At 36.8% G+C, this 27,858-nt stretch overlaps 1 long non-coding RNA gene and 1 pseudogene across 2 annotated transcripts; one reads left to right on the top strand and one right to left on the bottom strand.

Annotated features, from left to right (window-relative positions):
• Positions 1 to 298: 298 nt before the first annotated feature.
• On the bottom strand, positions 299 to 25,048 carry LOC145228715 (zinc finger protein castor homolog 1-like; annotated as a pseudogene). The gene is made up of 37 exons (XR_013860221.1): positions 24,886 to 25,048; positions 22,079 to 22,204; positions 20,214 to 20,349; positions 19,398 to 19,533; positions 19,262 to 19,311; positions 18,886 to 18,952; positions 18,410 to 18,527; positions 17,848 to 17,918; positions 17,350 to 17,447; positions 16,956 to 17,024; positions 16,669 to 16,759; positions 16,354 to 16,517; positions 16,057 to 16,229; positions 15,151 to 15,276; positions 14,698 to 14,845; positions 14,131 to 14,388; positions 13,609 to 13,728; positions 13,050 to 13,191; positions 12,513 to 12,582; positions 12,155 to 12,320; positions 11,970 to 12,040; positions 11,843 to 11,892; positions 11,350 to 11,472; positions 8,772 to 9,301; positions 8,306 to 8,416; positions 7,920 to 8,007; positions 7,426 to 7,597; positions 5,414 to 5,554; positions 4,857 to 4,984; positions 4,592 to 4,697; positions 4,251 to 4,430; positions 3,777 to 3,879; positions 3,309 to 3,444; positions 2,910 to 3,118; positions 2,424 to 2,549; positions 2,002 to 2,136; positions 299 to 1,914 (listed from the first exon to the last, which is right to left on the bottom strand). The product of XR_013860221.1 is annotated as a zinc finger protein castor homolog 1-like (transcript).
• Positions 25,049 to 25,463: 415 nt separating this feature from the next.
• Positions 25,464 to 26,933, top strand: LOC145228776 (uncharacterized). The gene is made up of 2 exons (XR_013860289.1): positions 25,464 to 25,939; positions 26,163 to 26,933. It is a non-coding gene; the product is annotated as an uncharacterized LOC145228776 (long non-coding RNA).
• Positions 26,934 to 27,858: the final 925 nt, after the last annotated feature.

Here is a 27,858-nt window from a genome sequence, read left to right as displayed (position 1 = left end):
CTGATATTTTAAATGTAGGCTTGTATCGCTGCAGTTTTTCAGTGCAACTGGCAATTTATGCGATTGACCACAACCACAATTATCGAGTCAAGTTTTCGGTTATTTGAATGATGCTTACAATGTATTAGGTATGTTTTATAAGACAGGCGGTTACCTACAACGGTGGTTGAACCCGTAAGTTCTGTTCACCAAATAAAACAGCGTACACGGAAAACACCAGTGCGGTTTCTTAGTCGCCATATTTGACAACAGTATTAGCCTGTATCACCCAATCTATAAATCACTTTACTCAAACCAATTCCCAATCACGCATGCATTTTATTGCCGGAGTGACCAATATATTGTTTATGTACATATGCATAGAGAAAATGCACAAATCCAGAATTTGTTCGCTAGACACACAACGATCGAGTCAACTCCCTCTACTAAGAGGCACCAACCATAGCGAAAACAACGACAACAATCCAAAAAGTACAGTCGCTAAATATTGATATATTATTACTATGGGCACACACGCAATAAAACGTCACACTACACAGTTTGTTACGTCACAGCCAGACGTCATAATGCGAGTACGTCATTAATGTATTACGTAGCACGCAGGGGTTGATGAAGCACTCGAGTCGGATAAAAAAGGATTTATATCTTTGAAGATGGAACACGGTCCATGACGTCACACACATGACGTCATAAACACGTACCTGATCGATGACGTCATATATCGACAAGAACTCAAAAGTTTTTGGTTGAAAAGAATCACAAACAAAAAATACATGCAAGAAAATAGTGATCATAATAAATACAAGGAAATTTCACTTCGTGTTCACAATCGGCGTTTATTCGTTTGCTGACGTCATAAAGGTCATTAGCAGGTGTTCGAACGGCTTTATTGTTCACAGTATGGAAACTATGCTGCGCACCTGAGCGACTGTATCGTGATCTCGATTGGTTAAAACTTCGACCAATCACAGAGGTTCCCGCCAAAAACAGGTCCCCAGTAAAAAAAACAGAAGTACGTGACGAACACAGTTACATGCTGCACACTACAAAAGTACGAAGTAATTAAATAAATAAACAAAAAATGAGCACGGTAGGCAGGATGCCGTTGTAACGTCACACAGAGCATTGTGTTTGACACAACAATGTACAGATTATGGCTTTCAATCGAACACTATGACTTCATAGAAGGATGTTGCGCAAAAAAAAACAGGCTGCTGTTTATTCGATGCTAAAAACGAGCTGATAAAAGGTTACAGAAGGTCGTTGACCCCGTACAGAAGAGTTCACCGCCGTCGATGTTACTCGCGGTCAATAGCATGCTGCATAAAAGCTAAAAGCTGCGGGCTTTTGCATAAACAAGCGCTTTGCGATAAAATACGCAAAGTTTGGGGCAAGATGCCTTGGATAAAAGAATTTGCCACAAGAAGCGGGAGGCAAGTCGCTATAAAGTGAGAAGAAACTCGATCCAACAACGATAAAACTCTAACCACCAAATTATAACAAGCGCAAAAATCTTTCACGGGAGAAAAACGATTAATCTAGGGGAAAAATAAAAACTAGGAAAGTTAGGAAAGTCCAATGCCTGCATGGTAACCGGTCATCACGCTTGTAACCCCGCCCTGGTGATTTTGATTGACAGACAGATTGAGCGAATCAGAGAGGTCCATCGCCACACTAGAGGCTGCGTTTCCTTGCATGAGACTAGGATTAAACTGCTGCGTCACAACGGCAGAAGCATTGAACTGTGGCGATGCTCGTTCATCCGGAACGGGGCTACTATGAGTGCTCACTCGAGCGTACGACTCTGCGTTGAATTGTGGGTAGGCACCGCTTGAGGTGGGGGCGCTAAATGCTGAGTCAGCATGATTCAGCGGAATTCGGGCTTGTGACATGTTGCTGTATTCAATGTCTTGTCTGCGAAAAAAACATCAACAGTTGCGATATTTTTCTCTAACCGTGCTTGTTTCCATAGCAATATGACGTAACATGGCAATGACGTACCCGGCTTTTGTGCAGACTTGAGCGAGTAGAATTCCTCTCTTATGTTTGTTGGCGTGTTGTTCTATGCCGGACAGACCGACCACCGAATAAGTACAGCCCGGTTGGAGACAGTGAAAGTGGGAAGTATTCCTGTGTCTGTCGGAATTTCAATTATTATTTCACAGTTTCAACGTCATATTATTGTGACGTAATTGACCGCCAACTGACACAATCGACCAGATTTAAAGCTGGGATTAAAACCGACCCGATAGGACCATGTTGTGGTATTTGAGAAACATGCTCTTCTGCCAAAAAACTACTTTTGCATGAAACCTTGTAGGTTGAAAAAGTTTTCACCGTTTGCTGTTACTTATCATTTATTAGCTTGATGCTTTCATACAGAATTTCCTCTGGTTTATGACATCACATAGCGTGATTTTTACCTGTATTTGCACGTGTCCCGCATACAATCCTCCTTCCCTCTGAATCTCTCGAAACCGGATTGTTCAAGTGTATCAGCTTTAACGTGTTGACGTCGATGTGTTCCAACTTTCGCGCTGTCTGTACACCTGTCACGTCACAATACAAAGTTTGTTCCAAGCAACGAAAAAATTCTAATAAAGACGATTTAAGTCCACCATAGCGCTTGTTACAAGGACTTTGTAAGCTTAAAGCGGGTTTCTTAATGGGTTCGTGTAGTCAATCATAGCGCTTGTTGTATTGACGTTTTTTACGATTAAAACGGGTTTCTTAACGAGCTTTGTGCAGCCAACCATAGCGCTTGTTACATGCACGACTTTGCAAGCTTAAAGCGGGTTTCCTAACGAGCTTTGTGCAGCGAAACACGACCATAAATTAGAATTCCTCCCAGCCTCTTGCAAATCTAAAGGCTCGTTGGTGGCAAAATATCGACTGCGGAATGAACTCACTTAAACTGACATCTGAGACAGTGGAAATGTGTGCTGGTGCTTCTGTACTGGCAACCATCTACTTCACAATCCTGTGTTGTCTTGAACCGCTTGAAGTCGTCCCTCACCAACCCGGCCACACGTTCATGATGTTGCTGATGTTTGAACATGTGAGTGCGACCTGTGAATCTGTACATGCATCCGTCCCTCGTGCAGTGATAATGCGAAACCTGCGAGTGGGAAAGGGATTATAGCAGGCTTACTTTGCTTTCATCACTAGAAAGGAGGATATATTCTCAATTATCTTTTACCCTCGAATTTTGTCTAGATGACCAATTTTTACTTTCACTACCCACATTTTTCATGTAAGTAAATACTTATTTACATGACAACGATTTCTATGAATGAATTATGACGTACTTTGAACACATGCGGACACTGAGTGTCGCCACAGTTCTCCGAAGACTCGAACCTTCGAAATCCTTCTATGACGTCATTATTGATTCGGAATTTGGCGAACATCGATTGATTCTCGTCGTTAGGTTTCGGAACGAATCTGCTCAACAAAAAATCTTTCACTTTATTTGAGAGTTTCAACTGTTACATCATAACTTACTAATATGACGACATGATCACAAATAGTGATGTAAAACTTATCAAAATATTTTGATTTTTTTTTATATTCTGGGAAATCCTAGCTAAGGTTTTCGAAAAAATGAAACGGAAAAAAAATTTGATTGACTTTTTAACAAGAAAAAAGTTTTTTTTGAAACTTTTTGCTCGCTTTATAGTCAACTTTTTTCCTGATATTTAAACTTTTTGCATCAAAACGAAATCGGCGGGAAAAGTTGAAGTTGGGAAACAAGTCAGTGAGAAACTTCTCCTCACCTGTTGACAACTTCCGGGTCAGAAAAATGAAACGAACTCCCCTCCTCTTCCGGTATCTTCTCAGGGGAATCACCGTTTGTCGACGGCATGTCGTTCGAGAATTCTAAAATTCCGTTCAAACAGTTTTGTTTAAATCAGAAAACACAAGAGAATATGTTGGAATGGAACAAAACGTTTCAACTGTATTTCTGCCATAAATTTAATTAGATAAACTAAGACCTAATGCGAAAACGGTACTTAAAAGGTAGGATAAGAGCAAGGTTCACCACAATACTTTAATTGCTTGGTACCAATGGTTCGCCTGGTGCTTCTTGGGCGTTTCTGTTCAAATATTTTTAATCAGCTAAAAGTGCTGGCTACAATATACACGGACATTAAAAGTAGCTTGGTCAAAACAAAACTGCCAGAGAAATCGTGTGTGGAGAATATATTGTGTTGCTGTTTTCCATAGAAAACTTATCGCTCAAAACTCACTCGAGTTGGATTCGTTGCTGTTTGAATCGGTGTCGGGATAATTTGCTCGTAAATCCAGCACGCCCTCATCCGACGAAAGATCGTTGTTTTCAAGTTGGGCAGGAAGTGAGGTCGAGTGAAGACTCGTCACTGGTCGGGGGGAGCCCATATCTCCGCTAGTTGGCGCCAAAGATTGTCTCCCTGTAAGTGAAATGTTAGTGGTGAGCGAGATCGCCTGTCCTTACTTGCGCAACTACGTTATTAATTTGTTCTTTTCTTTGCCTGAAGTGGAACGTTTCAGTTAATATTGTTTTTGGAGATAAATTTTGCCTTTTTGGATAAAAAAAATTTCAACCCCGAACCTTTCGATATTTGCTCCAACATCGCTAGCTGAGGTCGGCTCAACTCATGCATGAAATTCGACGGTTTCTGTAGAAACGACGATGACGACACTGATGACGCAGTCGCCTGTGAAGAAAAAATGTCAGTGAAGTAATATTTTCAACTTTTAAGGTTTTTGTGATGGAACTTTTGTATTCGTATGAAACAAAATCAGACGCCGTTTTATGTTGTTGAATTTTTCGTGATAACTTTCAGGCAAAGATTTTCGATTTCTTTTGTCAGTACCTGGCTCGTATCCATGGCAACGCCCGGACGCTGCTCGATCTCGTCCGCTTAGTCCACTATTAGCGGTAGAGAGTCGTCGCCGGAATCGACGTTGCTGTGGTCGATGTCAGTCGTGTCTGACGTCATATCTGCAATAACAAGTAAAAAATTCAAACTATTTTCGTTTCGTTTGACTATAATTGCCGCTTTTTGTTTTGCGTTTGTTTGTGCAAGATCATGATGTTTTACAGTATTGTTTCTTTCTGGAAAATAGTGAACAAGCGTTTCGTCCACATGGTTGCATAATTAACAAATTTTGTCGTTCAACTGGTGTGATGCTAAACAAAATATTAGTTGTTGTTTCGAGAACTTGTATTTTTGCTGACGCTTCGCCCACCAGAACGGTAGGGCTTCTTCAGAGCAATAAATGAAATATTGCGAGCACACGTTTTTGTATGTTTTTGTACGTGTGTGTGTATGTATGTGTGTATGCATAAGTACACAGTGTTTCCATGTTCTGATTAAACGTGTTGTTGTTGTTGTATGTGTCTGTACAACTATTTATTTCTGTGTCTCACCCATTCCGTTGTAACTCCTCCCCAACATTCTGCGCAGATGTTTTCTCACGTGAGTTGACATCTGATGTTTATATTGGAAAGCAAAAGCACAACCGGCTCTTATGCAGTGATAATGACTGAACAATCCGTTGTACTTGCAATCTACGAAACAAATAATGTACAGTTTGCTAAAACAAAATACTTTTCAAACAAAGTACATCGCTTAGGTATATATTGTGTCTAAGTATCGGAATGTGGTAAAAACCAAAAATCAATAGTTAACCACGTAACTTTTTAAATCTTCAATTTGCTTAAAAAACAATGTATAAGTTACAATTTGAGATAGCTAACAAATTGTTTTATCTCTTGAAGACAAACAAAAGGTTAATTGAGGTTCAATTGATGAAAAGGAAATGTTTTTGCCGTTTTATTTTCCAAAGTTGCAGCATTTAAAAAGCTAATAATGAATTAAACTAGAAGAGTGGCTTTCTGATATACTTCCATTTTATATATTCTATACGATATTTACCAATTAACTATACACATCATTTGATCTACACATATGATTGTTTTTGTAAACAAAAACTGATGGGTCCCCACACGCGCGTTTGTGCGGATTTACAGTAAACAAATGTTGCGGTGATTTTTACATTCTTAAGGACAAATTTTTAGAAAGCATTAACCCAACAATAAAAAAAATTTGTTCGTATTCTTTTTGCACTATTATTGTCATGTAATTACAAAATTAAAAAAACGTAACAAAGACTTAAATCTAATCTCTTGCTTTGACCCAGATATAGTCCTCCAAGGTCGGGTTTTGAACGCAATTTTTTTTAGAAAGCTGTAACAGTTGTGTTACAGACACTTTAAATTAAAAAGCAATTTGCTACAAGTGTATACATAACAAATTGTTTTTCATTTAACTTTGTTTCGCAAAACGAGTACCATTGACCTGTAGTAACCTCTCAGGGTGCACACGCCAAACGACTGTTTGACCTTTTGACACCGTTTTCAATAGCACGCCGTCATTCGTGTTCAACAATACTGTTAAGCCTAATTTATACATGCCTTGAGTATTGACTTCTTAATTGATTGTCAAAAAAACGCTACGTTATGAAGGAAGTGTGTGCTGTGTTTGTAATGCCGACTAGTTGACCTTAAGTAACCCGTGATCATGCGGCGGCCAACCTGACAGCGAGAATTTAAAAAAAAAACTTATTTGGCAAAAAAGTAAGTTAATTTTTTCATCTTAACTTTTATTAACAAAGTTTTTCTTGACATATACAAAACCGAAGCACGCTTATTAGGCTTAAATCATGTCATAGGTGTGAAACCTTCGCCAAAACTAAAAATGTGAGTGATAACTTAATAAAACGACATAGCTTTGCTGTGCAAAACAGCTGATTTCTAATCACTGAAACGACGTCTCGTAAAACGTCTGTCCGACGTCAAGCTGAGCCCTCCCGCTATCGTAAACCAGTGAGTTACTCTCTTGGTACTTCTGCCTACAGTGTCTTTCTTGACCAAACGAGCGTTAGACACATTTATGTTTCGGTGGCCTGTGGGTAAACCTCTGGGTCATACGGGGTCAAAATTCACATGGACCATCTTTAGACCAATATCTGTAATGTGTGTAAATTTGAAAAAGTTTGAACCATTCTTTCTTGACCAAAACGTGGGAACAATAGCCGCGCTAAAAATTTCACGTTTTGGGGGGCTGTGGGTGAACCAAGGGATCAAACGGGGTCAAAATTCACATGGACCATCTTTAGACCAATATCTATAATGTGTGTAAATTTGAAAAAGTATGAACCATTCTTTCTTGACCAAAACGTGGGAACAAATCTGCGTTAGAAAGAAAAAAAGAAAAAAGAAAAAAAGAAAAAAGAAAAAAAAATATAGACAAAAACAATATGTGTCCCCTTCAGGGAAGGGGACCCATAATTATTAAAATTATTAAAATATGGTCCCAACCATTAAAGGGAACATTTTCGCTGTTTAGTTTTGCAAATTTACACCACATAAAAACCCACCATATCTTCCGCATTGCTCCTTCTTTGTGTAATATTTAAATCCGCTCGCCTCTCTTCTAGCAATCTTCTCATGCTTCTTCATGTGCCAGGGAAGCTTCGACGTTCCTATGGTAACGAACTGACAACCGGGTTTCAAGCAGTGGTAATGTCCCCTCAACCGAAACTCGCAACTCTGAATAAAATTTCGTGGTAAGTCGACTCGCTGGAATTTCACTAACAGCGTCGACAATGTTTTAAAGCTCTTAGACTTGTATAGATCACAGTACGCCAGGCCTATGAAAGGCGCCATACCGAATCAGCCGGTCACCAAGCATTCACCACCACATGGCAAGGCGTAGGCTGCAAAAGTCTTGCCTTAGGTGTGTAAAACGGGTCACATATTTAGTAATTGGGCCCGAAAACATGAGGATAAAAGTCGATGAAACAGCAGCTTAGCCGTAGCACATAGTTTCAATTTGAAGGATTTATTAAATCCAGACGCAACATTAGTTTACCGGGTTAGGACACATCTTCTTCACTGTGTAGCTTCGAAAACATTCTTTTGCCGCTTTTGCATAAGCTTCCAAACTGTCGTGGGCTTGTCTGGATGAAAACAAACAAGTGTCAGAAAAATTATTTGTTTTAATTTCAATCTTTGCACGCCATACGCTTGTGTTACATGTGACGTCATAAACTAAAAACAACGACGTCATAAACTATGGTTTTTCGCTGTAGCGAAATACTCCTGTGGACCAACAAGGCAAATAACCTGGCGTTGTTTTGAGTATGTTATGCGACCGTTGTATTGGTGTGCGTGTACTGACAGTATGTTATAGCAGCAGAAGCAATCAATGTAGAACATTCACGTGTTGATCACATTACAGCATGACACATAACATACCTGTGCGTTTGAGCTTTGCCGAGCGACTTGCAAACGTATCTGCACCGGTTCAGAGTGCAGTGCCAGTGATTCTGCATCATATATTTGCAATCACGACGCATACACGTCATTCTGGTGAAGAAATAAACACAGAATTGTTATTTTGTTGATCCTAAGACCGAGCTCATGCGGTATAAGACGCTTTAACAAAACTTGTGTTAAGCCTAAACTCAAGATTACCCGAAATAATTAGATGTGGAATGAATTTGGATAAGTAACTCAAGTAAACGGGTGTAACTGATGTGGCCCTTCATATCACTGATGATGGCATGAGCATTTGCCAAAACATTTGAACATAAAGCATGTCGCTTTTTACGCATATTTGGGAATTACTTTTTAGTAGGTGTTTAAAAAGAAACAAAAAGGCCACAAGGGGAGTTTTAAGCAGCTTTAAATTGTTGCGAATCTGATCGAATTCCAAACTTACCCAGGTCGGATGTGGATGAAACCTTCCTCATCGCTTCCTCCCATCTTCTTCATCAAACCTAAGTGTCCTCCCAAGCCACTAGAGGGACCCTGTGAGCCCGACATCGCTTGTGACATGAGAGTGGGGTTCTGCAGCATCATATAAGCCCCAGTCGAGCGGGGTTCGGGGTTCAAAGTTGGGTAAACGAGCTTTTTTTCGGCCACCATCCGCGATATGTATTTGTACACTGGATGGTCGGCATAACTCGCCATGTTTACCGGGGGAGGGGCGCTCACATTAGGGTAATCCCCACCGCTGTTGTTGTTGCCGTTGTCGTGGTTACCCATGTCACGTGACTGGTCAAACTGTGCGCGACTAAGCACGATGTTCCGCTGGGTGTCGCCCTCGCCGCGTGGCAAATGACCGCTAGACGGGGTTGTAACGCGACTGGGGGAGCGAGGTCGGGGGGTTCGTCCTGGGCGGGAAATACCGGGGAGAATTGGCGCGCGATTGGTTGTTCGAAACCGGATTGTTCCAGTTTTTCGTGAAATCTGTGTAGAAAAATATATATGTTTGCAATTAAATTGTTTGAGAACAGTTTTTTGACATATTTCCCGTGGATGAAACGTTTAAGCCGAAGTTTTTGTTAAAAAGTCGATCAATGTCGGCTTAAGCTTAACACTGTCGCTATGGTTACCAACAATAGTTGTAGGAAAATCTAGTTGAGGAACAGAAATTATTGTACAATAAAAACTTTTGATATGACAATCACATTATAGATAATCTACAAAAATTAAATCAATTTTAATACCGGTTGCGATTTCTTCTAGCTTTCATCAAAATTCCTATTTGTGTAAAAAGAGCAACTTCCAAATTAGTATTTTTAGCCTCAAATGAAGTTTTACACTAGAAGAGTGGCTTTCTGATATACTTCCATTTTATATATTCTATACGATATTTACCAATTAACTATACACATCATTTGATCTACACATATGATTGTTTTTGTAAACAAAAACTGATGGGTCCCCACACGCATGTTTGTGCGGATTTACAGTAAACAAATGTTGCGGTGATTTTTACATTCTTAAGGACAAATTTTTAGAAAGCATTAACCCAACAATAAAAAAAATTGTTCGTATTCTTTTTTCACTATTATTGTCATGTAATTACAAAATTAAAAAAAAACGTAACAAAGACTTAAATCTAATCTCTTGCTTTGACCCAGATATAGTCCTCCAAGGTCGGGTTTTGAACGCAATTTTTTTTAGAAAGCTGTAACAGTTGTGTTACAGACACTTTAAATTAAAAAGCAATTTGCTACAAGTGTATACATAACAAATTGTTTTTCATTTAACTTTGTTTCGCAAAATGAGTACCATTGACCTGTAGTAACCTCTCAGGGTGCACACGCCAAACGACTGTTTGACCTTTTGACACCGTTTTCAATAGCACGCCGTCATTCGTGTTCAACAATACTGTTAAGCCTAATTTATACATGCCTTGAGTATTGAGTCCTAAATTGATTGTTAAAAAAACGCTACGTTATGAAGAAAGTTCTGAGCTGTGTTTGTAATACCGACTAGTTGACCTTAAGTAACCCGTGATCATGCGGCGGCCAACCTGACAGCGAGCATTTAAAAAAACATTTATTTGGCAAAAAAGTAAAGTTAATTTTTGCATCTTAACTTTTATTAACAAAGTTTTTCTTGACATATATAAAACCGAAGCACGCTTATTAGGCTGAAATCATGTCATAGGTGTAAAACCTTCGCCAAAACTAAAAATGTGAGTGATAACTTAATAAAACGACATAGCATTGCTGTGCAAAACAGCTGATTTCTAATCACTGAAACGATGTCTCGTAAAATGTCTGTCCGACGTCAAGCTGAGCCCTCCCGCTATCGTAAACCAGTGAGTTACTCTCTTGGTACTTCTGCCTACAGTGTCTTTCTTGACCAAACGAGCGTTAGACACATTTACGTTTCGGGAGCCTGTGGGTGAATCTCTGGGTCATATGAGGTCAAAATTCACATGGACCATCTTTAGACCAATATCTGTAATGTGTGTAAAATTGAAAAAGTTTGAACCATTCTTTCTTGACCAAAACGTGGGAACAATAGCCGCGCTAAAAATTTCACGTTTTGGGGGGCTGTGGGTGAACCGAAGAATCAAACGGGGTCAAAATTCACATGGACCATGTTTAGACCAATACCTATTATGTGTGTCAATTTGAAAAAGTTTGAACCATTCTTTCTTGACCAAAACGTGGGAACAAATCCGCGCTAAAAATTTCACGTTTTGGGGGGCTGTGAGTAAACCGAGGGATCAAACGGGGTCAAAATTCACATGGACCATCTTTAGACCAATATCTGTAATATGTGTAAATTTGAAAAAGTTTGAACCATTCTTTCTTGACCAAAACGTGGGAACAAATCTGCGTTAGAAAGAAAAAAAGAAAAAAGAAAAAAGAAAAAAGAAAAAAAGAAAAAAAAAATATAGACAAAAACAATATGTGTCCCCTTCAGGGAAGGGGACCCATAAAAACTGTTGTGTTTATCAATAAATTGTAAAAAAGAGGTTTTGCTGGACAACTTACGTGGTGTGAGTTAGCACGAGATGTTTTTCAGTGAACACAGCACAACAATCCTCTACAGCACAGTGAAAATGATGACACGAACCGAACACACAGTTGGCGACGTTGCATTCATCAGGACCGAGTCTGTGTGAAAATAAACATTTTATTTGCAAACCACAAGTTGCGTGTTTTCATTTTCTGCTTTTTGTGCAAATTGAAGCAGAAATATTCAGTGGACACCCGATTTTTTTTTACCTAAATTATCTGTTATTCGCAACTTTTTACGTTTTTTCATTTTTATTTCAACATTGTACACGTGATAACATTTACTTGATTTTAAGTTTGGTTAAAAAAATCGTCACATAGACATTCATTATGAAAACTTTGATTTTTTGAAACATCTTTATTGAGACACCGCCTTAACTACGGACATTTTTCTATGTGCGCGTTTAACAAGAAAATCTTTGTCAAACAAGTCTGAAGAAAAAATGAATTATGCTAATTAGGTGCTTACCCTCGGAAAAACTTGAGCACCGCTTTTGAGGGTTTGTCAGATTGGTGAATCTGAAATAAGTGCAACACAGGATTAGTATTGTCTTAATGTGAGCATAAGTTGCTGTTGTATTGTTAAGTTATTTTACCTCCATCGGTTTCTTTTCACTTGATGACGTCGAATTGCTCTTGGATGAAAGATTAAGAGCTTGGTCCTCAACTAAAAAAATGTTATTGCTGTTACACCGATTGGGATATCCAATACCGAATTAATATTCCCCCCATGTTTACTGTTTATTTACGCTTGTTCAGCAAAACTCAAAACCTCACTTACTCTGGTTTTGATGACTTTCATCAATAAATGAACCATAGTTATCCCTATCTTGCTCCTGATTGGCTGGCAGGCGGTCAGGTGACCTAGCGGTTTCGCTCCAGTGCCCACCACGTTCTGCTTGACTGCTTTCTTGCTTGTAATGACTTTCACTCTTGTATGTTGAAGTCTAAAAATAGATAAATTTCTGTGATGGGTATTTTATGATTTTTGTGTTAATGCCGCTTTATAAGAAATTTGTATTTCTCGATATGCCGTTATCATATTGAAGGCGTCTCATACAACACGTCAAAACGTCGTGATGCATTCACATTGTGGTTTAATACTGGCAATTTTCAATATATTTTATAGCGAATGTTACCTCCATTTGATCGTTATATGCCGGTGGTAGAATGTACGGGTTGATATTTCCCCGAGATACAACTTCATCACTGGAAAACAAAGGTATCTATTAGTTTAGCTTGTGGAAACAAAAAAACATAGGTCAATTAACAATTGGACAAAAAAGTATTTCCAAATTCAGTAAAATACACAATTAGGTGAAGAAGTTCTAACAGTTATAAAAAAGGAACAATAGCATAAAACACATTTAATAGTTACAAGAAAAGAATGTTTCAACCAAAAAAATCACCCAAAAAGATTTAAAGTTGACAATTTAAACCAATGATTCTCAACTGCTTTTGAGGCCACATCCGGCTCACAACTACTTATTTTGCGGCTCGCAGCAGACCTCAGAAAACAACCAACGATTTCTATTTTAGCTAATAATCCTAAGTGATTTTTTTGAGGTCTTAATTTTTGCAGCTCCCTGCACATCTAAAAAACTTCTATTTGGACCTGACCATAAAAAAGGTTGAGAACCACTGACTTAGAACCGCAAGAGCGAAAGAAAACTCACCGTGGAGTTGACGACATGTCGGGTTTCATTTCACCGCTGGATGGTAGCAGAGGAGATGCAGATGCGTTAAAAGATGAAGGAACTGCAGGATTAGAAGATTCAGCTTTTGGGGTGAAACCCGATAAAGTGTGGGGCAGGGCAGCTGAAAACGAGAATCAAACATGTAATGTGAGATTTATGCCAGGACTCTTCACTCCATACCCTACGTTTTTTAAACAATTATTTTACAAGTTGTTATCACAGATGATGGCATGAGCATTTGCCGAACGTTTAAACGTTTTAAAAAAGCATGTCGCTTTTTACGTTTATTTGGACCGTTGAATTCGTCAAACTTATAAACAGATCCGGCCAATGTATACAAAAAAAGCGACATGCTTTATTATTCAAACGTTTCGGCAAATGCTCATGCCATCATCAGTGATTTAAAGGGCCACATCTACTTGGGTTGTTATATTTGCCATTAAACCTATGAACGGATCCCTGTAATGTGTTTCAGAGTGGTTTATATTTCCCGCAAGTTACAGTGCAAAGTAGTGTAAGAAGTAAAACGAAAACCCACCAGTTGCTACAGTTGTTGGAATTGAGGCTAAAACTTTTCTTGCCGCTTCCTGCAACATGGAAGAATCAAACTTTGCATTTCCACCTGATCTCGACTCGAGAACCAGCGAAGGAACCGGACCTGAAAAGTGGAAAGTTGAGAATAATATATCCGGGTCGGTAGAGCTTGCCACAAAAAACTTTTCCTAATCAAGTACGTAAAAGCATAGAGCCAACTAATGATAAGCTGCAGACAGTGCACGCTGTTTTGACCTATAAGGTCTCACAAACTGGAGTACCGTTGGATGGCTAACAAGTCAATATGGCCGATCTCTCGTCACCAGCTGCACTGATGAGAACTTCAAGGTCGAAACAGTGTGAACTGTCAGCTTATCAAGTAGGCTTTTGAACAAAAAAGATGAAAAAGTAAATTTATAGAATATTACGTTTTTCAGGAAAAACTTTCTAAAAGTCCTCATTTTGAATGTGAACAAGATTTCAGTGAGGAAAAAGTTTCATAGAAAGCAAGAAAAATAAATCTCACGGTTGAGTAATCGCGACGCGACGTAGGGGTAAATAAAAGATGGCATCAAAACCGGGGTTGGGGGGTTTCCCCTGACACCCAGATAGGACGGGGGTCGTCCAAAGGTCACGGGGGCTTGTTGATGTCTCACTAAGGACTGCTGCACCACCGCTGGAGGGAGGTGTGGAGCGCACGGAGCAGATGTAGGAGGACGGGAGGAGCAAGAGGAGGAAAGAGAAGTGAGAGTGGGAGGAGGAGGAAGAAGCTCTGGAGAGGTTGCTATGGCGACAAGATAAACGGAAGATGAATAAATTAGAAAAGAATTTTGGCACAAAAGTTTCGAAAATTAGTAAATAAAAGAACCATCAGAAAAAAAATTGTACAAAGAGAGAAGAAAAGCTTTGCAATGAAAACAAAATTAACTAAGTTATGTGCAAAGTACTTAGAAAAGAGTTTTGTGCACCAAGAAAATATTTTTGTTACAAACTGTTTTGATAGGAAAGATGAAAAACAAAGATTTGCGCGGAAAAAATGATCTTTATAATATTTCTCATTTAAAACAAAACGTTCCGAAGTATTTTTTCTTACTTGAGCTTAGACTGTCAGATCCCATAAGATCTTGTCGGTCGTGTTTCCTCTTGTGCGACACCATCTGGTTGACGTGAATGAAAAGCCGCAATTATTCCGCAAACAGTGAAAGTGGTTTGCTGTGCGGTTCCAAGCACATGTCGGAAATCTGAAACAAAAGTTTGTATTTTTCACTTGGTATATTTCATATATGTTTTTGTTGAAAGCTGTAAACAACATTTCTTAGGGAGGATAAACAAGTGAATTGAAATTTAAAACATCAATCTTTGAATATATAAGCTATTGCTGCCAGGCTTAGTATCAAGTTTATTTAGCTCTTCTGGCAAATGTATTTTATTCCGCCGTTTCGACGTCCTATACCTTCATCAGGAAAAAAAAGGCAACGATATATTTAGTTCAGACAACTTTTCAAACAATTCTCCTTGATTTAATCCTTACTATTTTACGACTTACTGGCAAGCTTCGTTCTTGTAAAACTTCTTGAATCCCTGTCTGGTGTACGCGTCATCTCTGGTGTGGTAAGCTTTATGTTTCTCGATGTCACATTTGTTCTTGAAAGTGAAATTGCAACCGGGACGACTGAGGAAGAGAAAAAACAAGTTGTTGAAATTATCCAGTTTTTTTTCCAACTTTTTTTTCCAATTCGACTTTTTCCAATTACAAAACAGTAAAACCAATGGACGATAAAGTCCTTAGGAAACCAAAACCAGTCGGTTCAAATAAAGGAATATATATTTTAGCATCATCAATGAGGAACATAATTTATTGTTTTGTTTGGAGTTTGAGGTTGGTTCAGATTGCTTTGGCAGTTTAATAACAGCAATCCATTGTTTTATTGTTATACTGTTTTACTGCTAGGCTTTGCTTTAAGAAACTTTAAGAACCACTGATTTAAATTTAGTTAAATTCCCTGAAAACGATGGAGCTAGAGCTACTTACGTAAGAACTCACAGTAGCCAGATTCGGGAATTTCCGCTAGGTGGCGCAATGGAGCATACGCGTTTACGGTGACAATAATACAGCAATTTGCATCATGCTGACTCAGCAATTATTGTCACAGTAAACACATAAGCTCTGTTGCGCCACCTATCGGAAATTCCCAAACCTGGTAACTGTGAGTTCTTACGTAAGTAGCTCTACCCCAGAAAACTTGACCAGTAACATAGAAATTCTACTTGTTATGTCGGGGAAAATGTACTAATAATGAGTTTCAAAAAAACGCACATCTTGCATAATTGACTTTCAATGCAAGTCCGCCACTACTTATAATTTGAAGGTGCAAGCGCGCAAATGCATCACGCGGCCGTGGAATGTCGGTCTTCTTGAAAGAATAACCTAAAACACCCGCTTGAAACTCACGTGCAATGGAAGTGGGTTGTTCGTTGGTTGACAAACGGACAATCTGACATTCCACATGATTCCGTTGCTCGATATCTCTCAAATCCATTGCTCACAAACTGTTGGTTCTTCTTGTGGAAATTTTCGTGCGTCATCACATCAGAAGTGCTAGTGTAGACTTTCGTGCAGCTTGTCTGTTCACAAATTGGTGTTACAATGTTTGTTAGATAAGCACCTGTCGTGGGTTCGAATCCCATCGCAGGTTAGGTTTTTCTAGCGCGATTTCGTTACAAAATGCAAGTGATGAGTTGAACTTACATGCAAGCAGTGGTAGTGGGTGCTTTTCCCGTTCAAGTGGCAGTTACCAAATTGTCTCGAGCAATCGTCTGTTGGTGCGAATCTCATGAAGCCATGAGCTAATGAGTTATCTCTCTTTATATGCATGTTGTAATGACGAATCACATCATCTTGCTGGTGAAGCGCTGGATAGATTTGAAAAGTTAAGGATAGGTGAATAAGACGCTATACATTTAAGGAAAACGGTTTTATAAGAACTTCGCAAGTCGTACGAACAATGCCCACTTGCAGGGGATTAACCTGTTTTTTATGTTATTGTAATGTTACTTGGATTACCTGAAAGTTACAATCACTATCAGTGCAGTGGTAATGATCTCTGTTGATATGAGGACATGATGCCTGCATGCAAGGGTGCTTCGATGTGTACCTGGGAATATATAAGACTGTTTTAATGCTCTTCTGGGGTGAAAAATATTCTCTGATAATAGTAGAATCGTAGAACGACCGACACAGGAAAATATTATTTCACGTTTAAAAATACAAAAAAATATTTGCTTCACTTATTATCCGCCTAAAACCGAGAGAAAACAAGTCTTTTCAACAGATGCAAAAAAGCATCTTACTTTGAAATATATTTGTCAAATACATCCTCGTCAAAGTTGGTTGGTTCCAGAGTACCTTTTTTGATTGAACTACAAAAATGTAAAAAACAAAATTAAATATATAAGCTATTGCTGCAAGGCATAATATCAAGATTATAGAGCTCTTCTGGCAAATTGTATTTTTATTCCGAAGTTTCGACGTCCTATACAGGTCGCCTTCATCAGGGTAAATAACACTGAATGCGCGTTGCACTGTACTACGGCATGTATATGACATCAAAACGTCGAAATAAAAATACATTTCTTAGAAGAGCTCTATAAACAAATTTAAATGTTGATGAAAAATATTTCTCAGTCTAATTATATGTCAATGATAATGTAGCCTGGAAGAAATAGAAACAAACAAGTTACACACCCGACTCCACTTGATACAGTTCCAGCTGTTATTGTGTCGATCGAGTCGGCATTCTCACTATACTTCACACTAGGTGGCACACAAGAGCTGGACGAGACCTGAAATAATAATAAGTGTTACAGTGATATAGATCAGGTCCTGTAAAGGTTATGACGGGCCGCTATGTGTAATTTTGTCAGCATTAGATGATAAACTAAGACTGTGAAATTTACTGGACAAGTTATTGAGTAGTTTTAACAGTTCTGTTTGTATTTACACATTTTTTTAATTTTACCGTATGTTAATGAAAGATTTAACTGTTCACCAAAATGAGTTAAACTGTTTTTGTATATCTGGCATTTATGTTTTTAGTAAAACCACTCTTAAAAAATATGTGTCTTGCGTTCCTAAGTTATATAATATCATACATTTACTTCAGTACACATATATATATATATATATATTACTAAAAAACATGTATTAAAACAAATGTTCAGTAACAGTAACATATATGGTTACCTGAGAAATGGCTGATGATCTTTTAAATATTTTCTGCAGAAGTTCCGCTTTAGAGTTAGCTGAAGCATGTTCTAAAATGTTTTAACATAAATCAGTGTTAAAATGAGTTTTGTTGTTAGTTGAAGTTGAATTACAACTTCCGCAAGTTAAGTACTGAACCACTTCCTTTAAACACAAGGCCTGTTTTTTTAGTAAACTAACATAATAAAAAATTATCATTTTTCCTCTACTTCTGTCATGTAATGCGCTTATGGTAGCTCATAAGCCAAAGCAAATGGGTTATTTCATTCAATTTTTAGTCTAATAAAAGTCAATCAGTAATGTTTCTATGCCAGAATTACTACACCACTTTACCAACTGCACACCCTCAGACAACATAGGTTATTCAAACAGATTTTTTGAAACAACTTAGTCAGCGATGGTCAAAATAACATACATGATGTTAGAAGGCAAAATATTGTGTGAAGTACCAGCTGTATTCTTTATTGAGTTACTTTTTTACAAGTAAACATCATAAATTTGCCCGGTATCTTTGAATTTCTCTTATTTTCAAGTTACACACCTGCATTGCTTGAAACGATTGAAGCCATGAAGGCTGCAGCAACTGCTGGAGGTAGACTGGCTGAAGAAAATGGTTTGAGGGGTGGGATTTGATTTGAAGATGTTGGTGGTGTGACGGCCTGCAACATACAAACTTTATCAACCAACAAAATATCAAGCACCAAAAATTTCTGGTCTGCAATGGCACACAAATGAAGATTTACACCATTAAAATACTGTACAGTTTACAGAAGCAACAACAGGAATATACAAAGCTTTAAATTAAATCTGATCAGCAAAATGCAGGCGTTAAACATTTCGATGTTTCACATTTAATGTACTGAAGTCTATATTTCGTCTAACAATGCCTAAAAGGTGCAACTAAACTTTTATTTATACTGAGTAAAATCAAACAGTAAAATGTGTGCAATTTCAATGCGTATACATCCACTCTTTTCAACACTTACATTTGATAAACAGTAAACAATAAAAACATACCTGGTATGCTGTGGTATCAACATGTGTATTATTCCATGATGTGGGTGGGTTCCAAGTTGCATTGCTACTAAAAAAATGTAAAAAGATAGACTAAACATTTTTTTGTTAGCTTACAAAGCTTACTAAATTGCAGACAGCTCATATTAATCTGGTGACAAAATGCCAAGTTTTAGTAACCTGTTTTTGAAATCTATAATTGCTATTTCAAATGTTTTTGTTGGATTAGGTATAATTTTAAAGTTAGCAACTACATTGTCTATATTAGAATCAAGGGAAATGATATCTGCTTCACAAAACATATTTATTGCCAAAAAAGTTTAAAACTTAAGAATTTTACTTGAAAATCAATGAAATTGGATTAATATTTATTTTCTACCTTGTGTTGTGAGTGTCTTGAGAAGTTTCATGTTCAGAAGAAGATTGAATCTGAAATTAACAATATATTGAACAAAGTTATTACAGAGCACACTGGATCTCAAAATAACTGTGGTTTGGCAAAAGTTGGTACTTACAGTTGGTTCTGGTTTGTTGCTGGTCATAGTTTTCATTTGTCTAATAGCGATCAAGTCTTGATGAGTTAATCCTGCTTCAGTCATTGCTTCAATCAGAGGAGTTTGCTGACCAAGAAGTTCCATGAATCTTCTGTATCTAAATATGACATTTTGGGTTTAGTTAAGATGCAATTTGAGTTGATACTTGATTTCACAAGAAGTGCTGTGTTTCAAAATTACACAAAAGTTTGAAAATGGTTTTGATACAGTCATTTCTTGTCTCATATTCATTATTCTTGTCACATATTTTAAATAGTTGGCTTTTTGGTTCTTGCTAAGCAATAATCATTATGTGTTTCGCCCATAAGTGAAGCATAATGTTATTAATGAACAAGTTTACTTTTTAACCAAACTAAACTAATTAATCCATCAAATATTGTTTTCAGGCTGAAATATAAATTGGACTTAGAGAAATTGACAGCATAAACTACATAAATTCACGGCACATAATTTGTATTACTATCAGCCTGTAAGCAGTGACCCCATTTCTATAAACTGCCAATAAGATTAAATGGCGATTTTGTAATTCTTTTGTGAATTTAATCCCACGGGCAAATTCCAATGCATTATGCGAGCAATAATTTTAATGAAAAGAATTATGTTAGAATATCACATATATATACAAGTAATTCTAGTGTGTAAGAGTAAACTTGGTATAAGCGTTCACTTATTCACAGAATTCAGTTTAAAATTAGGCAAGAAATGTGTTTGTCTTTATTAGCCTATAGCTTTATTATATTTCAGCTATTTTTTACCCCACGTTTTTGTTAAACTTACTTTTCCATTCTGATATGAATGCCGTTATCAACGTCCATCTCATTTCCATCACTCATGTGTCCTGCTGCTGCTTGTGATGCTTGTGGTTCATGGTCAACTTCACTGTCATGTTCATTACATTGTGATGATCTCTCCTCTGCAAAAACAATACAAAATTTAAACAAAAACAATAAGCTTAACTTTAACATAAAAAACTGCTGTTAATTGAAAAAATGAAATACAAAGTGGAAATTTTTTTAGACTTCAATGGTTTGAGGGTATAGTGATATTGATAGCAGAAAAACAGAACTAAATTGACGTTAATATACAGCTTTGCCAGTTATACATAATGCTTATGGCAGTAATTTACTTCTGGACAGCAATTTCCTCAAATTTGTTTTCTGCACAATGTCAATAATGTTCGATATTTTGCTTGTTTTATCCCAAGGTTGTCGTTTTACAGTTTAGTACATGCTTGCTTTTATAAAACATTAAATTTGAATAAAATATAGTTGTTATAGTTTAAAGGTTATTGCATGGTTTAATAATAGGCCCAAAATAGGGCAACAAAAATAAAACCTTCATATTATGGCAAAGCATCTTGTGGCTTATTCACTTGCCAGCAGACAGCCGCTCCTTAGAGCAGGGAAACAAACTTTTAGAGTTTTATAGAAATGTTTGACGGCTACTTCCTAACTTCAAGCTTCCAAAACATGAGTTCGTTTATCGCTTGTGTGTTGAAAACCCACACAACCCATAAAGGAAGCCAAAGTATTTGGTGGAAGATTAGAACAACACAAAATCACCTGGGCTGATTAACAAAATAAATGATTCATTTCCAGGGCAAAAGATTAATGATGGTCTGTTCTCAACTTTGTGTGATTTCATGTTGCCAGTTGGACAACACACAAATAACAAATGTTTTTTTTCCAGGTTTCCCTTTATTAACAACAATATTAACTAGGGATGTGATTAAATGTTTTTAAAAGGTCATATTAATTATGAAATAATTATATTACGAATTATATTCTAATGTAATGATTATTACCGTAATTTTCCGTGTATAATGCGCAAAATTTACTTAATTTATTGTCCTAAAATCTGGGGTGCACATTATGCATGGGTACAACAATTTTTGAAGAAAATCTTCCTCGAAATAAAACTTGAAATCAGACCTTTCTTCTTGTTTGTTGTCAATCGCACATCACATTTAGCCATCCTGCCCAACACACTTAGTCAGCAAAATTCATAATTGACGACACATCGTTTGATGCGATGGTGCAATCCTTGATGGTGTGTTATTGTCAAATACTGCACACTGCCCATTTAGCGACAACGTAAATGGGGTGATCATTGTCGATATGCAACGGATCGAACTAAAATTTTGGATATAAGTTTGAATTTAATTATTCTGATTTTTAGGTATTTTAATCTGATACATATTAAACTTCATTTGTGTTTTAAAAATAAAAATGTTCTCTGCAAGTATTAAGATCGGTTCCGCTTGAACGCGACCACTAAGATCTCGTTTGCTGTCACGATGTACCCTACACAAATCCTAAACATTTTTCACTATCGAGTTTGCGAGCGCATGCGCAGTGATACTGACCGGCAGAATAACATCCGGTTGTTTCAAAAGATGATCTTTTTTCTGAAATAATTTTACGTTTACGGATTTAAGAGTAAAAATTTGGGTGTGTATTATACATGGGTACAGGCTTTTTTCCAGCATCGACATGCCATTTTTAGGGTGTGTATTATGCACGGGGCGCACTATACTTGGAAAATTACGGTATTTTTTATTTTTTGTGCCAATAAAACTTTTATGAACTCCAATAAAACAAATAATGTGTTTGTGAATCTAAAAAGCAGAACAAAAATGTTACCTTCATCAGTTTTTTGTCGCTTCACGGACAAATCAAGGCAGGGCTTCACTTTCAGGTTAGGGGTTTCACTGTCAGATGTGTTGTTTTCAAAATCTCTCATTCGTTTTCGCTCGGAACGATCGTCATCTGTAAAACAGTGTTAGAGATGAAACAACTTATAATGATGCATTTTTGCTTGTACATGATGCAGCATGGAACTTGGTTCAGCTTAAAAAACAGCATTTTAAACAATGATTTTGTCACAAACAAATTACTGTATATAATATTTGCAAAATATTATCAAAAAAATCTTGTACAGTTTTGTTTGTGCTATTTCCGTTTTAGTATTCGGCAAAGAATGATTTGTATCCAGTCTAAAAGGTCAAATATAATGCTACAACCATGACAGTGGATTGTTAAAGACAGAAGTAAAGTCAGTATTTGGTGCACAACTTTATCAAAACCAATATGTATTGGACCTAGTATGACATCACAATGCCCTCTTAGTTGACTTCCTACTTTTTGCACTCAAAATATTTTCTTTGCTATCTTGAGCAAATTTAAATGAGGCAAACTGAAATACATTTGAGCTGTGTTTGTTTTGACAACAAAGAATAAAGATTGAAATAAACGAGGAACAAAAGATGCACTAAGTACAATGGGGCCTTTAACCAAATGTCAGTTTCAGATTTTAATTAAGTTTTGAAAATTAATTTGCGTGGTTTGGCAGCAGATGAAAATTCATTCACTGTTGTCAATATATATATCCTTAAAAACTATAGACACAGTAACTGAAATACTAAGTATAATATCAACCAACAGATTAAAATGAAGTTAAAATATTTCTAAGACTGGTTTGATTTCATAGAAAACTAGATGAAGTTGTATTGAAAAATATTTCAGTGCTAAATTGACTCATTGAGATGATTTCTGTTGCACAATCGGAGGATTTTGACGTAGGGTTTATTTTGACATAGCATAGCTGCACAAAAACAGCTGATTTCTAATCACCGAAACGACTGTCTCATAAAACATCTCCGCGGTATCAAGTAGAGCACTACAGCTACATTCACCCGCCTTAATTGTAAACTAGTGAATTACTCCCTTAGGAGTTGAGACTTCTATCTGACTGACAGTGTACACATATTATGGACTGTAAAAGTCACTACAGTCAAACTTCGATACTATGCCAGCCTTTGGGACCGAGAGAAAGTGGCTTGATAGCGAGAGTGGAATAATAGCGAAAGTTGTTTGCAAAAATGGCCTTGTGACATGACAATGTACTGTAATGCCACGTTGTGTTGTACCATTATATTTATTACAGTATACAGTATAATTTATTACAAAAATACGAATAGATCGTGCCTAGAACAAACAAGATCTGTTAGTTTTGTTGTGACACAAGCACAGATCGGTGTTGATATAACTTTCTGCAAAGCTGTGAAAACTCGTAACATGACCATGTTTGCTTACTTAACATGACCATGTTTGTTTTATCATGAGCTCAAACCGAAAGTTGTCAGAAGACCCAATTTTTCAATCCATAACCAGACCATGAATACAGTAAGACTGTACTCTCATGTATCAAGGGTAAGGGGTGGCATAGTAAATATATTTTCTATTAAATTGAGTTGGTGACAATCAAAAGTGGTTTAGTAGCGAGAGTGGCATAATAGCAAGGTAGCATAGTATAGAAGTTTGACTGTATTTGGCCGATAAAAGCAAAATTTTAAATACTAAAAGAATAAACTACTGCAAACAATTGTTTAACATTTCAGCACATTAGGTCTTGTATTTCTGGCCTAAAAATAAAACTTATTATTTTGGGGTTTAAGGGGTAAATATGGGTGAATCCAATAAAAAAATTACAAAATCTATTTGAATACCCTACATTGCACCAACTAACAAAGCATGAAACTCTCAGATTATGTACTTTACTCAGTACAGCCATTTTATTTTTTTTCGTTTTGGGGGCCTATGGCTGAACCGCTGGGTCATTCAGGGTCAAACTTAAGGAGGATAAAATTTGGATTAATAACTAAAATGTGTCTAAATTTGAAAAATAAATAAATAAAACAGTGTATTACCCTTCCTGGATGTAACTAATGAAGTAAAATGTTTGGGTTTTAAACAATTTTCAAATACTAATGACAGATTTGCTTAAAATGTTGGTATTTAACCTATTTGACATGTATGTAAAAATGTTGTTTAACCTGACATGTATGTGACATTGTACAAAATATCTCACAAACTCTTGTAGGTATTGAGAAAGGTAAGAATTAATCCAAATAGGTTAAATAACTTTCACCCATTTCGCTTGTGTTTGATATTTCATGCGTCATCAGATATATAATATCTGTTACAAATTGTTTTGCAAACACATACCAGAAATTTAGATCAGGCATGTGCGATCTGTGGCCTGTTGACAAACGGTTGTGCGGCTGGCAGAGAAGCTTGGATTTCAAATGTACTAGCAAACAAGTCGAATAGTTATATATTTTTGAGTAGATTAATGCGCCTGGTATTTTTGGGGCTAGAGTGAAAAGCGTAATTTGATTGTAGTTAACTCAATATAGATATTTTTGGTATGCAACAAAGTAAAATCACCTTGTGATATATAAAGGGCTCACCACTTAAAATTGGTAATTGTATTTGACCCCACAGTGACAAAGGTTGCACATCCCTGGTTTAGATAATTGCATACAATATATTTTTTGAAAATATAAATTACTTGAAAATGACCCTTAAAATCAAGTGTGGACAATTTTGACCTTTGATAAGCATATCCTTTTTTGTAAAGCTGAAAACTAACATGGTAAATTGGTTACCTCAAAACAGTGTCAGAAAGTTGAGATGGCTTCACATAAGTAATAAATCCATATGTGCAGAGCAGAGACATTTGGCTTAATCCACGATCTATCCAACATAGTAGAGTTGTTGCAATACATTAGGATCAGTTAAAACCAACCTATTTTTTTGTTCAATGAGTAGCTGTGGAAAAAAACAAAATAAGTAACAATTATTTAATACAAACAGAAAAGGTAAATAAATCATTTTGCTTCATATTATTTTTTTCGCTGCTTACTTAATGTGTCCTAACAGCAACCAGAATTGCTTCAGTAAAACCAGCAGTTTGCTGAACCAGTCGGAACCGACGCAGATAAATTCGTCTTCAAATTTATTGTTGGCGAATAACGGTAAGAGATTTTTCACGGATAATCCCCAAATTTTACCGCGCAAATAAAATAAATAATCTTGCACAGACAATTGTCTTTCTGTGATATCATAATAGTGCAAATAATTAATGCCTCATCTTTTAAAAATCAGCCCAAAAATGAAGTACATTAAAAAGTAGTTTGCGATTTATTTTTGTGAAAAAAATATTTTCTAATTGGAATTCGAACCAACCGATCCGTCTGGAAGTCCCCGATTAAAATCGGCTGTGTTACGCAGAATAATGCGTTTCTTATCGGGCGGGATTAGAATCTTTAGAACCTGTGTTATAACACAGCCCGATTGCGGACGGTTTTATCGGTAATGGCAGTGGAGCATTAAATTTGTTTTTTATTGGCAAATATTATTTTTGCTGTGATGATAATCGCAGGTAAATTGGGTTTTATATCAAAATGGCAGTTAATTGTAAAACAGCAAGACAAAAACAAATGCATTCTAAGCTGTGAAATGAATATGTTAAACACTAAAATGAGCCAAGAATCAAGATTGAAGTACCTGATTGGCATCAAGGTTCTGGCAATGAAGCAATGCAAAGAGACCTTCCAGTGAGAAGAATTTCAAGTTCTTACCTTTATATGAAGCAAAGTGAGGACCAGCACACTGTTATATGAGGGCTTGTAGATTGGATTTGAATTGAAATGATTCACAGTAAGTGGCTGCCTTGTTACTGCCTTTCTAAACTCAACTCTTTCTGTATTTCTGGCTGATGTTATTTTGAATTTTAGCACAGTTAAAACCCCCAATATTGAATATTAACTCTGTTTTATAACACTTAGACTGCTTATTGGTGACTAAACTCAAGCCTCTTTTGTTTAACCCATAATGGTCAAGTCAAATGAGCATACACTTTATCTTTATTTTTTTATTGCAGTTCACAATCCAGAAAAAATGCTTAAAGCTATCAAAAAAATTGAAGAAAGTCTTTCATTGCGGAAGAATTTTGTCGACAAAAACAGCTCTCTCTTAAAGTGTCAGCAAAATCATTGATGTATACGGCCTGTTACTTTACTTGCCTCACAGGAGAAAATTGTATGTCGAGATATGCACCACATACTTTAGTTTTACATGAATCAAATCGGAATATGTGTTATTTCTTTTCCACTGTTCTACCTGCCTGCAAGTTTATTTATTAGTTCTTATACCCAAATTAAGAATTTGTATTCAAACATTTGTAGGCGTTGATATTATTATGATTATGGTCTCATGTAAATTCTGAGAATGTTTTGCACTCTGATGTAGAATCGGACAGTAAACGTGATTCATCAGACATAAATTGAGAACCTCTAGTTTTGACCAGTAGTCTGCATGATAGCATGTTGTAACAATTGGGTGGTTCAACCTCATCTTTCACATGATATCCGGTTTAATTTTCTTGATAATTCAGCAAATCATTACATTTTCAGCTGTGCAATATTGTTTCACCTTTTTGTTTTATTTTAGTCTGTTTACTTAAAGATCCTTGTTTAGTATGTTCTATGTACTTGTAAATGCAGGTTTTAACTGACCAATCAACCAATTGCTGTGAATGTAATAATTTATTTCTGCTTTCATATAACTATGGGACTCAACTTGAAAATGTTGAAGTGTGGAAATTGGGTTCATGAGGTGCTTTTTCCATCAATAAAGTGTTGTCCTCACTGTGCATTTGGTGTTTCATCATTTTCATTAGTACAGGCTTTAACGTGTTTGATACCACTAACGGCTTGAGGTATATGTAAACGGTTTTTACACGCCAACTCGAAACAACATTCAGTAAACGCTTGCAAAATATCGTTAAAATCTGATCATAACGTCGAAAATGAGAGGCGTACATCGTAAGCGAATACATGACATAACCGCTTTAAAAATGATTTTTGCGCTGTCAAATTGTGTAGCCTATAAAAGCTCCAGATGACAAACGGTTTAAGGTAAACGCAAACGGTTTTTACAGGTCAACTATAAAATACATCTAGTAAAGCCATACAAAATATCGTTAAAATCTAATCATAACCTCGAAAATGAGAGGCGTGCATCATAAGCGAACGCAGGACATGACCGCTTTAAAATTGATTTTTGCGCTGTCGAATTATGTAGCCTATACAAGCTCCAGATTTTAAACGGTTTAAGATAAACACAAACGGTTTTCACAGGTCAACTCCAAAATACAGCTAGTAAACGCATACAAAACATCGTTTAAATGTGATAATAACTTTAAACCGTTTAAAATCTGGAGCCTGCACATGCTATATAGGCAGACCGCGCAAAAATCATTTTACAGCGGTCATGCCCTGCGTTCGCTTATGATGCACGCCTCTCATTTACGAGGTTATGATCAGATTCAAACGACATTTTGTATGCCTTTACTGGATGTATTTTAGAGTTGACCTGTGAAAACCGTTTGTGTTTATCTTAAACCGTTTGACATCTGGAGCTTGTATACCATTGGTCGACTGCGCAAAAATCATATTTAAAGCGGTCACGCCCTGCATTCGCTTATGATGCACGCCTCTCATTTACGAGGTTATGATCAGATTTAAACGACATTTTGTATGCCTTTACTGGATGTATTTTAGAGTTGACCTGTGAAA

Source organism: Phallusia mammillata, chromosome 5 (assembly GCF_965637545.1).
Source record: "Phallusia mammillata chromosome 5, kaPhaMamm4.hap1.1, whole genome shotgun sequence".
NCBI lineage: Eukaryota > Metazoa > Chordata > Ascidiacea > Phlebobranchia > Ascidiidae > Phallusia > Phallusia mammillata.
Note: the sequence above shows the minus strand (reverse complement) of the source record. Positions and strands in the feature narration are given on the sequence as shown.